Below are 19,816 nucleotides of genomic sequence, written 5' to 3'. Positions count from 1 at the left end.
CTCTCCTCTAGAGTCTAAACGACACAGAACTTAACAACTATAGGTCGCCGTATGGCATTCAACAACAAGCTAAGCCCATTCCCCATAGTCTGCTATGAAAGGACCATAAATCACAAATATAAAAAAAAATCAGAGGAGAATTCTTTTGGTCAATTTATTTAAAACAAGAATGTGTCCAAAGTACACGGATGCCCCACTCGCACTATCATTCTCCGTGTTCAATGGATCGTGAAATTGTGTAAAAAAAATCTAATTTGGCATTAACATTAAAAAGATCATACCATAGGGAACATGTGTACTAAGTTTCAAGTTGATTGGACTTCAACATCATCAAAAACTTCCTTGACCAAAAACTTTTACCTGGAACTCACACTATCATTTTCTATGTTCAGTGGACCGTGATATTGGGGTCAAAAGTCTTATTTGCCTTTAAAATGAGAAAGATCATATCATAAGGAACATATGTTTCAAGTTGGATTTCAGCTTCATCAAAAACTACCTTGACCAAAACTTTAACCTGAAGCGGAACAGACGGACGAACGAACGAACGGACGCACAAACCAGAAAACATAATGCCCCTCTACTATCGTAGGTGGGGCATACAATTTGAATGAAAAAACAAATATGTAACATTAACCCAGCAACAAACGACAACCACGGAATTACAGGCACATACATACAGAATGTGGCATGGTTAAACATATTAGCGAGCATGGCTTTTCTTCCTGTTTTATAATTTGTACAAACAAATGTATGTACATTATATTTTGAAAATATTGAATGATATAAATTCAGAAATTATTGCAATGTTTTTATTAGGCAACTTTGAGTATCGCAATAATAGGAACTCACATTCTAAAATATATACATATAACTGTACAAATATGCAGATTTTTCTGTAATCGCAAATATTAATCTCACTTTTTATTCCATTCTTTGAAAACTACAATATTAAATATACCCAATAATCATGATAGTTTCTTAATTTAATGAAGTATCTGTACCAGCAATACAATTTATTTACAAAGACATGACAGATATTAATTATTATACAATACTATACTGAACTTGCTAGCTAAGACGTCTTGTGGATTACTGATATATATATTGAAGTATTCTTGTCATACATTTTGTAGGATAAATTTGGAAAAGGAGATACAGAACAATGACAAGCATGACAATGTAGTTTAACATAATACATACATTTAAATATTTATTACAAAATATAAATTATAGGCACATCTGGGTTTTTCATTTAGTTTTAAAGTTTTATTAAAGTAGTCCACCTTATTAAAAGGTGTGTGGAAAATTAAATTCTTGTTCAAATGTCGAATGAAGACATCATTAAATAAGGACAGGGGAATTATTTTGTTAGCATTTTAACAGTAACTTCTTGCAGAAATATGTTTGCACTGCCTTTTGATTACTTTTTGCACGTTGAAAATTTCATCATTTAATATATATTATATTTGCATTTCCTTATTTCAGGGATGATGACCTGCAATGAGACAGCAGTAGAAAGTTACTCATAATTTATCATGGCCATTACGAAAGATCTGATCAAAATGTGTTTAGAAAGCCACCAGATATATGTCGATGAAAAGTAGAAAAAAGGCAGCAATTCTATATTTTGTACTAAACAGAAGCATTGACTGTTTCAAGACTTTAGTGTTTTTATGTCGGTAGACTGTGGAATATTAACTGGACAATTTAGCTTCTTTTTCATCATCATGTATCATTGAAGTTGATGTTTACCAATTTAAAGAGCTTTTACCTCAGTTAAAATGAATTATAAATACAGGCAGTTTGGAGATTTGTGGATTTTTATGAAAAGGGAAGTAAAACAGCATAGACTCGCACTAAGCATAAAATCAAACTGGTACCCGATATATGATATTGATGTCGTTATTTTTCAGTACAATATTAAGGTAATTGTATTTGTATTTTAAATGTAAAGTTTGACTTTCAAACGTGTTATGCTTCAGAAGCTTTACTGGCGCCAATTGTCGAAGCTATAATCCCTACAATCAAAATGACACTAGATATTGTTGTCCGTTGTGTGTCTTTTTCAAAACAATTTTAAATTGCATTAATTTGGTTTTATATTGCAAGGCACTGGTTATTTGCTTGATGCGTATTGTTTGATATTTTTTAAAATATTCACACAACGAAAATAGGTCATATGAATTCACTGCAGTGATAGCAATTGTAAGCCGTTGCTGCATAATTCTGATGAGATCATGGGCTGAACAAAAAAGCATCTATAGTCACATGCAAAATACAAATACGTTATTCATTTCCCTGAAAAGGTAAAATGTTAAGTAGTGAACATTTTGCTACATATTTAAAAAAAAATGAAGGCAATATTTACATTCGATGGCGCTGTTTTAAGCATATAAATGACTACAACTTCATGACTTAAGAGAGAATAATGTTATGTTGATAATGTCAACTTAAATTATTTTGTCCGATCCGTCTTATCAGACACAGACTTGTTTAATAAGTCTGATTAATAAATGACGTAAACTTGACGCGCAATTAACTGATTGACGACGGATTGTTGACAGCAAATGATCACTAAAATAGTAAAGTATAACGTTGTAAGTACGATGACCTCTTCGTTGTATGCAAAAGTTATTGGCATGAAATTCAAATTCTCATCTTGTACAATAATTAAACTCGTTTACCGTAATTTATATCTTTACTATTTTTTTATATTTTGGGAATAAAGACAACAGTTTTCGTTTGAGCTGATATATACGTAAATTTATCTAGAACAAATTTCGTTACTTACAGTCTGACGTGCACTGAAACGATCTAAGCCCCAAAAGTTAATTCGTATTATAAGAAAGTCTTGAAGATCATACATGTCAGTTCTTCGATATTAAATATGCTAAAGAGGAATTCGTGTGTCATCTCATTTAGTATATTTGATGACCTGAATGATCCATTAAGGTTTTCAAATATAAAAATAGAGATAAAAATTGAGAAGTTTAATTTTTAGTTATATGCCACAAACACCTTTCGTCAGTTAACTCATTGATGTTTCTGCAACTTGACACTGTTAAACATCAAATTGAAGATGAAAAAGGAACGCATGCTAAATATACCTACTATAAGTGGGAAAAGATCATAAAAACTGTGCTTATTCTCAACAATTAATGTCAAACTCATTAAAGATCCGTCTAAAAAAAATAAAAGTTTGAATATTTTAACCATATTGTTATCTTGATGATTAATATGTCTTAACGGAACAATTAGGAATCACGTCAATGTACTGAGTATATGCACCAACGGAACAAATGTTGAATATATACAATGTAAACACGTTTTGGTTCAATCTTATATACTTTAACTCTTTGTCAATGTGTCTACAGTATCCTATCATATTGCAATGAACGCGTTCTGTGTATCACTAGTAAATCCTCAAGCCAATTATTGCTAGATCACAAACTATTTAAAAACTGTACAGTCAAGCAATTACATACTTGATTTGGAAATTTGGTTTTCTCGGTAAGAATCTGACCTCAAGCAGGGTTTCACATCTTTTTGTTTACGATGAACTTGTTTTCATAGCGTTGCAAATGGATTCGGTATTTATGAATACTAGGAAGGTCAAAGCCAGAAATTAGAAGTGCTTTTTTTAATTGATATTCATAATATGCAAATGAGAATTGTACCACGTGATAATAGTTTGAACTGGACTGGCTTGATATCACTAAAACTTTTAAAATAAGGATATTATAAGTTGCCCGTCACAGAGTTTTTATTAACAATCTTTTTCATATTTCCGTAAAGTTGTCAGGCGGTCGAAATCAAAACAATGAACGCGAATTTATTGAACTTTTCATGTTTTCGTGAGTTTATTCTTTTTGAAATAGGGACATTTCAACTTTACGTGGGAACCTAGAGTTCAACGACTATACATACAAGGTTTGGACTTGCTTATTCTTTGGACATTCAAGTTTAAAATATGACCCGGCAACCTGTTTTTCTAATGACTTTTTAATCCAATTTTTAACACAAAGTTTGCAAATTTGATCAGCCATTTTAGCCTGTATTTTACAATGCAATGTTAAAAAACCCTCGCTTCGATTTTTAAAATAGCTCAGGAACCTTGATTTTTGTAACAACAGTCATTATGTTTCGTTTAAATGGTGTATATTGTTCTGTATATGTATTTTCTGCCTAGGCAACCTGTCCAAAACTTAAAATAAAATTAAAACAGACTGTATTTCAAAATTACCTATCATTCTAATATAATTTCCGTGACACGTATCCGATTTCTTTAGTATAATATTCAAATAAGCAAAGTGGATTTGATTTCCGGATATGTTAGACACAGCAACTGTTTTTACATTTAAATCCGACAATACCTCCTTATTTTAAAGATAAGTCTTTACCAATAATGTATTATACCTTTACCAAACCAATTGCAACTAAAAGTTTCAATTACAAACACGTTTTGCAGGATCTCAATATTTCTAGTCTAAACCTACTGATTGCACCTACGCTAGTTCCAAAAACACTTCCCTGCGAAATGTGTTATCCAAACGTTCGAAATATCGTGAGCATAAATCCATCAATTGGAAACTTCAAAATACAGGGTTCTGTTGTTTAACTTTTAGTTAGTACTAACGAGTCGTTAAAATTCTTAATCATTCGATTAATAATAATCATATGATTAGTGTGTTGCTTAACTTAGGTTATTTTTAACAAGTCGTTAAAAATGCTTAAACTGTCGTTAAACTTAATCCACCTCTTTGAATTACATTTTAATCATATGATTAAACATCCAAGATGGCTGCTGTACCAATGCAAAAATTGACTTATGCTCGAAATATGAGACGTTTAAGAGATATGTATCTCCTGGAAAGAGATGTTAGCCATGACCAGCTATGAAAGAGCTTAAGATTTGAAATAAACACAATATATTTGCTAAGAGTTGAGTTGAAACATAAATTGGAAAGAGGTTTGACAAGATTGTGCGAAGGATCGGACGCATACATACAATGGTCATTTGATAACAGAAAGAAATTGCACATTTCGGCAGTTTTTCCTGATCCTTTGTTTCTGTTTCTATTTAACCGCAAGTCTTTGCTAATTTCCCATTTTCGAAGTTCAAATATTAGCACATTCAGTAGCGCCCTTGACCTAACTATTTACGTAGGTAAATTATAATGGAAAAATTCGTCCCACAGATCGTTCGGACCTTACGTTTTTTTATCTTTACACAGAGTTTTTAAACATCATATAGTTTTCCCCCATTTAGTAAAATATATGAGCTTGACGAGGATCAAAATCATGGGCGGATCAAGCCACTTGGGGTGGGGGGGGGTGGGGGTGGGGGGGGGGGGGGTTCTAACGATGCCTAAGATAAAAGGGTTGTTCCAACCACATGTCGCCTTTCAAATACTTTGATTGTTAAAAAAAGGGGTTTGCAACCCCCGGACCAAAGGATCCTCCACTGCAAATAGTTATCATGAAAATATACTACTGTAAGTGTATAATGTTAATGATTATGTATAAAGAGACTGGGTTAATGAAATGTCTCATATTTCTAATCTGACACAATATAAAAAAAACAAGCACAATTTGGGAAATCTCATTCCCGAGTGTCAGAGATATTTCAAAAGAAGTATTATACCCCTGTTGGGAGAGGGGTAGGATTTCTGTTATTAGTGCCGGTATGTCCAAAAGTTCACAGAATATATAGATATAGAAAGATTTGGTGTGCGTGCCAATGATACAACTCTCCATCCAAATAACAATTTATAAAAGTAAACCATTATAGGTCAATGTACGGCATTCAACACGGAGCAGTGGCTCACACCGAAAAACAATCTATAAAGGGCCCCAAAATTACTAGTTTAAAGCAATTCAAAAGGGAAAATCAACGGTCTAATCTATATAAAACAACGAGAAACGAGAAACACGTATAAATTACATAAACAAACGACAACTACTGTACATCAGATTCCTGACTTAGGACAGGTGCAACCAATAGCAGCGGGATTAAACGTTTTAATGGTACCAAACCTTCTCCCTTTTTCTGAAACAATAGCATAACATCACAACTTAGAAAAACACACGATAAAATATCAATTGGCAGGCTTAACTCAATGTTTGAATTCTTTAACACTCAACTATGGTTCTCCGGTTAATACGAGTAAGAAATGATATGTTATAAATTGCATCAATATTAAAAAAGGGCATGCAAACATCCCATAGAGCAAATTACACGAATAATTTAATTTGACCATGTGTTATATGTTCGTGTTCTTTGCGACACGTACATGCACGTCATAAATTAATTTAATTTAATGGAATCAAATATGTATCTACTAATGGTGAAGTAGGAGGTCCACTGGAGTTTTGAGCGAGGATTTCTCGGCATGTAACATATAGAAAACTCGGGTTAGAATCAATAGAACATACACGGTGCAGTTGCAAATATTTCATGAATATTTAAAACTCAGAGAGGGTACGTTTTTCCTATGTGCCTTTGGACTTTATGTTTCACTTTCTGTATTCGGTATTTATTATAATGTAAGCCCAACGTGGTAAAAATCACTTGATGCAGAAATATATTATCGTAGAGTTTGGCTATTTCTTCCTTTTCAGGTGGGGATCGACTCCATCAGACAACCTGCATGCGTATAACGACATTGTCGATTTTCTTTTCAAATAAAGAGAGATGTCGATCATGTACATCAATAGATCGGTTAAAAAGCAAGGTTTTAAGTTTAAGTAGATCGGAAAGCCTCATTCAAGGGTAGAAAATGGAGGGAGCAAAAGGAGGGGTTCCACAGGGAATATTTTAACATTAATTTTATGGTTTAGGTCATGCAGACCGAACAGAGATAATTCTCTCTTTCTGTATTGTATTGTATTTTTGTATGTTTTTCTATATTTTTTTCTATTTATAAAATGTTCTTATATAAGTGTATTACATATGAAATTAATAAGACTGTAAAGCCAAAACTAGATAATTGCTAATTATTGTATCAATTTATCTCCTCTTAATGTTAATGGCTTTGGAAACGATTTTAAACGTAAATCCATGTTTCTTTGGTTGGAAAAATTTCAAAGCGAAATCATTTTCTTGCAAGCAACAGTATTGAATCATATGAAACTATATGAAAAACGGAATGGGGTAGAGATATTTATTTTTCGCACGGGGAAACGAACTCTAAAGGTGTTGCTTTTTTGCTTAACAGCTCAACAGACTATACATTAAAGGAAAAACTAGCAGATGAAAACGGAAGGTATCTCATTCTAACTGTTGAAATTGATAACACAGATTTGTTTTCGTAAATTATTATGCGCCCACCAAAAATGTTGAAAATGAACAAATTGGTCATATTGAAAAAATCAACATTTTATTCAACAAAAAGTTAGATCAAAATCTTGTTTTGGGTGGAGATTTTAATACGATACTAAATCCATCTTTAGACAAAATGGGTGGTTCAAAATATAACACACCTGTCAAATATACGCGTAAATTAAAAGATTTTATAGAAGAATTTGAGTTATGTGACATTTGGAGGACACTAAATGTTGATTATAGACTATATACATCGTTTCAAAGAACCCCTCTTATACAATGTCACTTAGATTTATGGTTGATACCAATTTTTTTGTCAAGCAGTGTTACAAAAACATCCATTGTCCCTTCTATAAAATTTGATCGTAGTCTTATCAAATTGACACTGTCCGGCGAAAACTTTATTGAGAGAGGTCCCGGTTTCTGGACATTCAACTTGGGTTTATTGACAGATAAAGATTATGTGGATATATGTTTCGCTATTTAGAAAATAAAAAAATGAAATGGGTACCATAAAAAGTGAAATAAGGGGCGCAACCGTCAAATATTCCAAATATAAAAAAAAAATGAAATTACGGGAAAGAGAGTCCAATTTTAAAAAAACGATAAGACGAAATTCAGAAAACTCTCTCTAGTACATATTAAGATAAAGATATAAATACACTTTTGATTGAATTAGATATTGTTTAGGAAAATAAAGAGCTAATAGAGCAAATAGTAAACAACCAAACAAGAGGTGCTATTATACGATCACACGCCGAGCACTGCGAAGGCAATGAAAGAAATTCGAAATATTTCTTATCATTAAAAAAACACAATTATAAAAATAAATGTATTAACAAATTAGTTGTAAACGACATTGACATTTTGTCACAAGAAAAAATTATAAACGAAGAGAGAAATTTTTACGAAAATCTGTACTTATCAAAAGAAGACCCTGATAAATATTCTACCTTTTTTTATTTAAATTTTATTCCTTAGCTTACAGATCTGGAAAAGGATATATGCGATGCAAATATTTCAGAATCTGAATGTTTAAGTTTTAAAAACATTTAAAAATAATAAAAGCCCTTGTACAGACGGGCTTACCGCTGAGTTTTACAATTTTTTCTGGATTGATAAAAAAAAAATGTTTTAGAAAGCTATGCATATTCCTTCGAGACCGGAACCCTCTCAATAGACCAAAGTGGGTATTCTGACTCTTATTCCAAAGAAAAATAAAGACAGAACACTCTTGTCGAACTGGCGTCATCTTTTTCTCTTAAATTTTGATTACAAATGATTAGCCAAAGTTATTGCGGAAAGAATTAAATTATTTCTTCCGAAACTTACAGATCCGGACCAGACGGGATATGTGGCTGGTAGATATATTGGTAAAAATCTACGACTTATTGCTGATATTGTATTGTTTACTACTTTAAAGAATTATCAAGGGCTTATATTACTAGTCGATTTCGAAAAGGCGTTTGATACGCTAGAAAGGAAATTTATTCAAAAAGCATTGATTTGTATTAATTTTGGAAGCAAATTCAAGAAATGGGTCTTAACTTTATACTCAAATATAACTAGTCTTGTCGTTAATAATGGATTTAGTTCTAGTCCATTCAAAATTGAGAGAGGTGTTCGACAAGAGTGTCCTTTGTCTCCTTTTTTATTTATTTTGGCCGTTGAACTGCTGACAATAAATATTCGTAAGAACAATTAAATATCTGGTATACAAATTGGGGGTACTGAAAAAAAAATCACAGTTGACTGATGATACCACTTGTTTTTTGAAAGTTATATTTTCTGCGCAAATTTTATTAGATTCCTTTAATGATTTTGAGAAGTGTTCAGGGCTAAAAGTCATTTTTTCTGAAACCGAAGCAACATGGATTGGAAGAAATAAATTTAACTAAGACGGTTCCCTTTCTTTTTAATTGGAAAGATGGTTTTAAAACCTTAGGTTTAAAATTAAACGCTTTTGAAGAAATAGTTTGTTCTAATTTAGATACATGCATAGAAACAATGGAATCAATAATTAGAATGTGGAGGATCAGACACCTTTCCTTGATCGGTAAAATCGTAATTCTAAAATCACAGCTTATTTATGTAATTTCATCTTCACATGTACCAAAATCTTATGTTATCAAATACAACGGGACATTAATAGCTTTTTATGGCATGGTAGTACTCCGAAAGTTAACTTATTCAAAAGTCTCCCAGCGAGAGGGGACTGAAAGCTCCAAATTTTGAAGTACAGCTGTTATCCTTTCGTATTATGTGAGTAAACAGATTTTTGTCAGAACAAATGACTACAAATGAAAACATGTTTCCAAAGCATTCTTTTCCCTTTTTGATTGAGATGATTTATTTATGAGCAGATGTGAATTTGAGTCTTTAAATTTAAAAGCGCCTCTTTTTTATATAGAAGTGTTATCTGCCTGGAATCGTTTCAAGGGTATTTTCAATCCGTTAAATGCATTTCATGTTAGAAAAGAATTTATTTGGTTCAATCCGTTTATCAAAGTTGACAGAACGAGTATTTTTTACAGATCTTGGTACATGAAAAGCATAAGGTTCATTTATGATATTGTAGATGATAAAGGCGAACTTTTGTCTCATGACGCTATAAACAAAAAATATAACCTGAATGTTACTTTTGTAGACATTCTATCTATTAAACTTGCTATACCACGTGACTGGAAAGATTTGTTATTACAACAACACATGTCAACTAACAGCAACTCTTTTGGATTCGTTTTGAGCATGAGAATAAAAAAATGCCTATCAGTAAATTATTCGCTAAAGATGTATATTTACTCTTTATCGATCGGGATAGAGTTTCTCCTATTAAAAACAAAGGTGGGAAGACAGTTTTAATATAGAAATTAGTGACGAAAAAAATAGTCTCACATAACTATCTCCTTGAAAAATATAAACTTTCATTAACTAATGAATGTGCCAGTTGTAAAGAAATAGAAACTATAGAGCATAATTTTTTTGAACGTATAGAAATAAAACAATTTTTGAGATAATTTTTTAATTGGTGGTATGTAGTTTTTGGAGTAAAAATATTTTTGAATAAAGACAGTGTCATTTTTGGTATATTGAATTCCGATAACTTAGATTTACATTATTGTATTCTACAGGCAAAGTATTACATTAATTATGTAAAGAACACACAATTAGACAGACTGTAAATATCGTGCAAGCTTTTCTTAATTTTTTTAAAAGTCGTCTGGAGATATTAGACTATTTATATCTTTTTAAAGACAAACACGAGTCATTTGTCGACAGATGGGGGGATTTATGGAAGTCATTTAATTAAATTTATTCTTGATATGATCGTACATATTTAATGTATTCCAGAGTATTCTTGGTTCTTTAAATGTATCATATACTGAGTATTCACATCATTTACTTGTAAATTTTTACAATGTCTTAATCGTAAAATATCAATAGTATAACAATGCCATAAATATCATGTCAATCGCTTATGTATTGTAAAAATGTATGTATGCACTGTAGTTGAACACCAAAAAGATCAATAAAAAATAAGAAAAAACATGCTCTGGTTTTAAATATGCATATAATTAACGCGCGTGAAGTTCAACAGACATCTATCATCGTCAGCGTGAGACAAACAACCGATGTAGTAACATTATGTGATCCTATGTGTTTGATATTCATTATTCGATGTTTTTTTTCATTTTTTTCTTCTGAAATTTGAACATTTTGAATAAATAGGAGAGGTGTGTATATCTTCTGAAGGAGTTTAAAAGAATATATCATTAGTTTTTTAATTATGTTTAAAATCATTATAGTATTGTTATTTTAGAGGAGATAATCATTTGCTGAACGTCTAGTGGCAAATACTTTATGCATATAACGGAGAGCAATTAATGGAATGTATTTCAAAGAAGAAGCTGTACTTTTTGCCGAAAAAAATAGAAAGCATAGAAACATAAACATAATCCATAGTTGGTTTATTCATAGTAAGCAGTCGTCTGTGTTGGTCGGTTGTAGTACAATACCATCCAATGGTAAAAGAGACCACATAAAAAAGGACCAAATAAACAGGCATCTGCTACTTCTATATACAATCGGCCTTTGCATGTGCCTGTAATTCAGTGGTTGTCGTTTGTTGGTATTTACGTTCATAGTTTTGTCGAATTGCTTTGCTTGATCTTTATTATTGTTTTAGTGGAAAACAAATTTGTGGTAGGGTATTGTCAATATATGTCACGAACAAGTACTTATTTCAGTTTACAAAAAATCATCGAAGAGCTTCTCTGACTGAATTACATCACTGTGTCGGACTGTGCATTATGCCATTTCACTTACACAATTGAATAATTAAAATGGTCAAACTGTATCTTCTTATACCGTATGAACATGATGAACTACAATCGATCAATGTTCAGTTATATATCTACACCATCCGTAGTAATTATCTTAAATATTAACTATATATATTCACCTACGCGTCAATGGAGATTTTATTCCCAATGATTTGCGTCATTTATAAAACAAAAGAATATCTTTAGCATGAGTGTAGATGGTTGTACTAAAGTAACAACAGCAATTACAGATTTTTGAAGGAATCATTATGCTGTGGATATGTAAAAACAAAGACTTCAAATTATCATTGCTATCACCGACAATGTTGCCGTCGTCGGACATCAAATTCCATGAAAATCATGGCCATGAATGACGCATTTTTATAGAGGACTGAAGACAATCACTGACATTGTTTCCGAGTTAGAACAGTCTCATACTGCATGATAAAACTATTTCATGAATGATTGAAACTTTTTTTTTATAGAAACAAAATTTCAAGTTAGTCATTGAATGTGTGGTTGTTGTTTTTTTCGACCAACTGCAAAACCTCATCATTTCAGATACCATGATTTATAAACAAACAAATGACAAACTCTAGCCCTAGTCATAATTTGAAGTGAAATGCAAATGTTGATTATTTCAAAATTTACCGTAAACCATTTGCATAGTACTGCACAAACGCATATTACTTTCTGCAGTCACTAAAATGATTTAAATGTAAAGGAATCAGAAATATGAATATGTTTCCATAAAAAATATGAAAAAGTTATAAGGCCATGATTAACAATGCATTGTAGGAAACACTTGCTTACCACCCGAACTTAATCATATGATTAAAAAGTTAAAACAGTGATTAGTAAATACAATGATTGAAATAAGTTGAACAACGTAATTTATTCATTGTATTTACTAATCACGCCATTAACTTTTTAATATTAATTATATGATTAGTTTAATCACTATTTGAACAACAGATGAATTCAGTCGAGAATTATGCCAGGCAATGGGCTAACCACGAGCAAGAAGACGTAGATACCCTTTCTGAATGGATTAAGGCTGTGAGGTTGCTGATACAACATGTACAAATCAGAATTAAGAAATGTAATGGGTGTATCAATACAAGACACACATGTTGCAAAACACTTGTCCTACCTCCATGACAAATATGTTGTTGTCCCTGCAGATAAAGCCACAAACAACATCGTGTTTGTGTGTAAATGTCATTACATAAACTGCTTGATAAATGAATTAGGTATTGACAATTCACTTAGAAACTAAGCATATACCCTCACGACACTTAACAAAGAGGAAATCCTAGATAATCATAGGTCTGTTCTATGTTCTTTTGGAATGTCAACCAAAGATAAAGAATTCGTTCTTTCATCGCTGTATTGGATACCTTGACTGCATAAGTGTCCTTACAAACAATGGTATATTGCTGGGTTTTCCCAGTGCTCAACGAAATCTCTTTCTAAATTATTAACATCTATTTTATCGGCAATCAATCCGGGCTTCAAAGTTGTAAAACTTTCTATTCTAGAGCTGGCGTGAATCTGATGAGGATACTAAACAATTCCAAATGTTTGACAATATAAATAAAAACCGAAGCTTTACTCCAATTGATATCTTATCTACATCAAAATCTCTTTGGCAAATATATTTCATGTAATGCTTAGGAATATAAAGATATGTGAATTTCAGGTCTGAAAACGACACTTACTTGTCTGTTCTAAGGTTTATGTATTTGTACATGAAAGAGTTTTGATGTACTGACTGAAATATCTAAGAGAAAAATCAAAACAAACAAATGTTGCGAGTATTTGTTTACTATTCATGTAACTCACATAGCTTTTGTAGTTAACATTTACTCCTTCCTTTAAACATCTCTGTATTCTCTTTTTGTCACCCCGAATAGCAGCCTTTATTAGATCCTGTAAAACATAAAACAACTGTTCGTAAGTTAAATAATTGATATAATAAATAAACAAATTCAAGAAATTAAAACACAACACTTAACATCGGGAAAGAAAAAAATATATAACGATTTTCTAATCTTGTACATGAAGGATCCGATCATCACACTTCCTGTAAGAGGATGCTGGACATTATATAAAGCGTTTTCTACAGATGTAAAAATAACCAAGGCCCGTAAAACCTTTATCATTTCAAAATTAAAATAAAAAAATATGTAAGTTTTTTAAAATGTTGATCAAAGTCTCAAAATATCAAAATTTCCTTTAGTTATTTTTTTTAAATTTTGAAAGTTTTACGAAAATTTTTAAATTCTAAATATCGTTTTTGAATTTGATATTCATATGTTTGATCAAAGTTTATAAGTACTAAATTTAACACTCAATTTTGGTTATTTCGCTTTTTGAAAGATTTTGTTTGTAATTTTTTGTTAAGATACCCCAAAAAATTAGAAAATATGCTAAACAAGAGGTACATGCAAAGTGCGAAACAGAACAAAAGCGAAACGAAATGACATAAAACCAACATGAATTTAATGTTGCTTACAACTTGATGTATAAAACAAAACCATAGGCAGACGTTTGTAAGCGGTAAAAATTGGATAACAAAATAAATATTTCTCAAAAGCGAAGAAGTTATTGCAAAACAACATGAACAAGAAACACGGCTATGATTATAACCATTGTTAGTTAGAAATAAAAAAGCACGAAAAATTCAAATCATTTAATTGCACACTAAATCATTTGAAAATGAAGTAGGTTTTTCTTAAAACAAATTGGACATCGCATGAGATCACAGTATCCTGATTTTTTGAAGGGTTTTGCTTCTATAGAAAAAAAAAATATGTAAACTGGCAACAAACAAGTTGATTTACTTTTTTTACAAACATTTCAGATAAATAGTTCGGAACTATTTGGTTTTCCCAGCGCTCATCATTAAGGAGTAATAGTGTGAACTGTTCAACTTGCAGTAGGTCAAATAGTATGGTATCTAAGGGTTAATTCTGTTTATATACTGCTGTACTTGAGGCAATAGATTGGCAGAAAAACGTGAAATATGCTTCCCGCCGTACACACTTAATTTAACTTCCTTTTAACCGCTTTTTATAAACAGAAGCGGATTTAGTATCCATAAAGGAGCTACATATATAGTATCAATGCATATTCTTTTTACAATCATCAGTCCAAACGTTGTCTAAGGGAGAAATCATTTAACTTCGGGGGGGGGGGGGTGTCGGAGTTAAACATTTTTGTTTAGTTTTTCATCTGTGTCAATCAAAATTTAACACTTAAATGTGTATGGATTCAGAAAAAAAAATCAGCAAATTAGGAATAAGAATTCTTTATTTTTTTTTAATTGAATGGTCATTTCCTGACTACGCCCCCACCTTTTAAAAATCATGAAATTTGGTTTTATTTTATATATTAACTTTTAAGCACATTGTCAGTTTATTTCTTGTTGTTTTGTTTCATTTTCTATATTTGATATCCTAATCAAAAATAAAAAAATGCGAAAATAGTCAAAACTGTATGTAAGTATTAGAAATTTTAAAGTTAGATCAAATATCTAAACTATCAAATTTAGAAACGATATTTAGAATTGTATTTGGTGAAAAATTTCAAAATTTCCAAAGATTCTAAATAGATGTTTCCTGTTAACATAAATAATAAGAAAATCGATAAACAACATATGTATATATATATGCATTTTACCTTCTCAAGCTGTCTACTGTTTGTTTCCATGCTGATTGTAAGATTTCTGTAAAGAAAGATAAAATTGATGTTTACTTGCAATTAGCATTTTATTTTCCCCGATTGCACCCATAATATCTTTTTTGAATGATGATAAATATGTATCAGATATATCGATGCGGATAATAAAGAGGAATTGGTTATAGTATCAAATAATGGCAAGTTATCTTTTTTTAAATGGAGTCCTCTTCTAGTACTTCCTTTTCTTTTTGGTTTTTATTTCTTATCAGGTGAATGCGAAAAAAAAAGTGAAGTCAGGTTAACGTTGAACAAGTAGGATCAACAATATCGAGTGCACGGTACTTTATCACATGTAGAAAACAATTATCGATCAAAATTAGTGGTAGTCAAACTGCTATATATCCAACCAAGTAATTCAGGTAAATTGTGTGGTTAAAATGTTTAGAAATGTTCATATTATTTTCAACAGGTCACAACTTTATTAAAACTAAACGAACCAAATGGGTTGGGTATCCCGTTGAGTAACAACGGATACACAAGTTGCATTGAAATTGCATTTTATTGTGTAAAGGGCACAACTCTGCTTATACAATAAAGTATGATCATCACGATCGGTATGTATACATTGCAAAATGCAAATGTCATACGATGAAAAAGAAGGTATGTAAATAGTGAAATACATTAAACATGTTGAATGCAGATTTATTTGAATGCATTTTAAATCTCTTGTACATAGGCTTATGTATTATCTAATGAAACATTTGACATCCTTTTTTCGCAAGTTAACAATAACTTAGCAGTTCTAATCAAATGTATTTGTTATCATTTAATGAAAATGAAGGACACACCATTACATTTTTTTAAAGGGAAGAAAAGATACAACGTAAGAATTATATTCACATAGAGTCATACAGCTTGTCTTCTTCAAAAAGTTGTTACACTACACGAAATGAAAAGTTATCGTTTTCTATCACCTAGCCAAAAAGCCATTTAATCATCGTCGGCATTCGACGTCATTGACATTTTTTTAAATATATTTCATTGTAATCATTTTGTCAAACATGACCAAACTATAGCATGCGAAATCTGAAAATATTGGGGACTTATTATTATTTACCCCTTTTGAATTTACAATAAAACTTGAACCCCCCTATTACACATACAGGAAAAAACGTGATTCCCCCTGATTGATAATGATAAGCTCCTTATGTACTTGCAAAATTAAAGAATCTGCTATTTTTGTTTAAATTGTTTTTTTTTATTTTTTAAACACTGAGTTCATATTTACAGGCAGATTTACCAATATATTTGCAAACTGGCCTGGTTCCACTCACGACTCCCACACATTCAACACATCAACTTTGTCTAATCACCTCCAGACATATTACAGGGGATTGATAGATGGTGTTATTCTTGGGGACAGTGGACATGCTTGTCGCCCTTACCTGCTTACACCATATGCCAATCCAACAGAAAGACACCAGCAAAGGTTCAATGGATTCCATGCCAGTACTAGATCCGTCATAGAGAGGACTTTTGGTATTTTGAAAAGACGGGTTCATGTCCTCCATTCTGAGGTATATTTATATTAAATACGGATTTAACATTGCAATTCATACATAAATAAAGAATAAAATCCATGAAATGATTACACAAAAATGGCTGAGAGATGTGTGTTAGACGTCCGTGAGACAGCAACCCGAATATATAAATTTTGAAAAAGGCCCGCCTTGATTAACAAAAGGCTGTCCTTAAGGATCTTTGTCAAGTTTTGTAAATTTGTCTTCAATTTTGAATTTTGAACATGCATTTGGTATCAGCGCAATCAATTTTCTAGAACAGTTATGTAAGTGCAAAAAATAAACTATAATGTCAAAACATGAAATGAAGGTATTTTAAAATGACTTTTGCATATTATCTATATATCAAGAAATATAAAAAAAGGATACATATTTCTGCATGCATGACACCTTTTCCTTTACTACTAATTGCTTTAAATATCTTAAAACTGAAATGAGCATATACTGTTTCATATTAAAGAACAGAATGAAACAAGAAAAAGTCTGCAGAATTTTTGGGGCATGTGCAGTGTTGCATAACATCGCCGTGTCCAGAAATGAACCGTTGGTGAATGACGACGGTGCTGGTGTTTGACTTGATCAGACTGTGCAAGTTCCAGCCTTTCTAGGAGTGCAAGATGGAAGAAACACGAGAGAACACGTTGCCAGATCATTTTTTAACCACTGAAATACATATTATTAACACTTTAATATGCTTTCTTACTTTTCATAGACACATGATCCTAACTTATTGAAGACAAGTTTTATTATACTATGGTCTTAATGGAAACAATGTTTTCTATTCACCAAAGTGCAAAATAGTTTGATTTAAGCAACTTCTTGTTACCATATAAATGACCATCAACAACGACGGTTTATTATCTCAATGATTCGATATTAAAATCATTTAATAACATTGGAACTTTATTCGATAAGTGTTTAAGTTTTTAAAGTAAAAGATTCAATTATTGCTCATGAGGTCAAACTCTTTACACAAGTGACACAGGCAGACTTTATGTGCTTTTCATGTCTCAGATCAATTACAGTTTCTTTTTTTTTGTCAGAACTATTTGGTTCCCATTTTACACATCACTTCATTTACAAACGTATTCGATATTCAGAAAAGAAATTGGCGACCGTTTTCCATACCAAGTTCAACATGATATAAAAACATGTGCTTGATTCTGTTGTGTGTTGTTCAATAATTTCGGAAAGTTTTATTGATAACTGTTACATGTAGATCGTTGAGGTTAATATTTAAGACCTCCTTTATATAAAAAAGAAGATGTGGTATGATTGCCAATTAGACAACTACCCATATAAGACCAAAATGACACAAACATTAACAACTATAGATCACCGTACGGCCTTCAACAATGAGCAAAGCCCATATCGCATAGTCAGCTATAAAAGGCCCCGATAAGACAATGTAAATCAATTCAAACGAGAAAACTAACGGCCTCATTTATGTACATAATGAACGAAAAACAAATATGTAACACATACACAAATGACAACCACTGAATGACTTGGGACAGGCACATACATAAATAATGTGGCGGGGTTAAACATGTTAGCGGGATTTTAATTCGTTCAAATATATAATAATGGGAAATATATAATATTTTTTTTCTCTTTTGAAAATAACATTTAATAAATAAAACTTGAGAAGATAACAACTAATATCAGTTGGTAGAACCAAGAGCCTAAAGACACTGTGACAACGACATTGGCTGGTACTCCTTTGCCTTGATTCTTTCCAGCAGTTCTATCTGCAAGTCCAGCTTTTTCATCTCCTTCTTCTGCTTTTCAATTTCACCGCTAAAATACACAACCAGCTAAAACAAAGACAAAATAGCTCTTACATTTAATGTTGTAGCCAATTAATACGCAAAAGTTTTAGTTTCAAAAATTAGATAGGGGTATAAACATTTTAAAAATTAGATCATAGATCATCATCCGTTATTGAGTAGACCCCCCTTTTTTGTTGGTGTCACAAATGTTCTTACATATTTTCATTTTTTTAAACTACTTTTTCTATTTATTATATATATTTGATATTTTATTAGTTATATGAGGGGACAACACATATGAAGTGGAATGCAGTTGAGATATCACAGGGCGACAAGTTGTATATTAGTATATTTTGTTTTAAACTTTTGATAACCCTCATAATACATAGAGGTAAACATTCAGGGCCCGGTTGTTCAACTTTACGTAATCACTAAATTTAACGTGTCGTTAAATACTCAATCGTATCGTTACTTAACCCATGGCTAAAATGGTGTTGTTCAACTTGGTTTAACGCCGTCGTTAGTTAACGATGACATTAAATAATTTAACCACTCGTTAAATATTTAACTAAAGATTAGAGAATATTCTCTTTACCCACATTGCATTGATTTGTTAATATTTACTTCAACATGGCTGACAAGTCTTCTGCTAAAACACAAAGGGACAGAAAACTTCAACCAAGAAGACGTAACTGTAATTCAAGACCAAGTGCAAAAGAATTACAAAGTGATACATGAAAAAATTGGGGATGGTATAACCATTCCAGAAAGACTACTGTCTGGAGCAGGATTCTCATCTTGGTTAGTGCTTTGGGTGTCTCCCAAAGACTGCAAAGACAAGTGGGCTAACACCACGAAGGAGGCTAAGAAGGTTTTTAACAACCGTAACAAAGGGCAGAGGGCTACTGGTGGTGGTCCACAGCCCAAAAAACTGAGTCTAGCCATTGAAAGAACAATATACCTTTGTAAAGACTAAGCTTCTGTCAAAGGTCTTGAAGGAGTTGAACGTGTACTTGGTATGTATCAGTAACTAATTTATACTCTTTTGTGAATACGTAAAAATAATAAATCCTTAAATGCTATTAATTATTCTTTCCGATTTCATGCAACTTTGTGTTCATAAAAAAAAAT

At 31.6% G+C, this 19,816-nt stretch overlaps 1 long non-coding RNA gene across 1 annotated transcript in view; it reads right to left on the bottom strand.

Moving 5' to 3' along the window:
• Nucleotides 1–19,816, bottom strand: part of LOC134700106 (uncharacterized) — a 36,889-nt gene that overhangs the window by 1,682 nt on the left and 15,391 nt on the right. Inside the window, exons 2-3 of the long non-coding RNA XR_010103777.1 lie at nt 15,334–15,379; nt 13,495–13,581 (exon numbers count right to left, since the gene is read on the bottom strand). This is a non-coding gene — a long non-coding RNA (uncharacterized LOC134700106). The remainder of the gene's footprint in view (nt 1–13,494; nt 13,582–15,333; nt 15,380–19,816) is intronic.

The sequence above is a fragment of the Mytilus trossulus genome, unplaced genomic scaffold, assembly GCF_036588685.1.
Source record: "Mytilus trossulus isolate FHL-02 unplaced genomic scaffold, PNRI_Mtr1.1.1.hap1 h1tg000122l__unscaffolded, whole genome shotgun sequence".
In the NCBI taxonomy this organism is placed as follows: domain Eukaryota; kingdom Metazoa; phylum Mollusca; class Bivalvia; order Mytilida; family Mytilidae; genus Mytilus; species Mytilus trossulus.
Note: the sequence above shows the minus strand (reverse complement) of the source record. Positions and strands in the feature narration are given on the sequence as shown.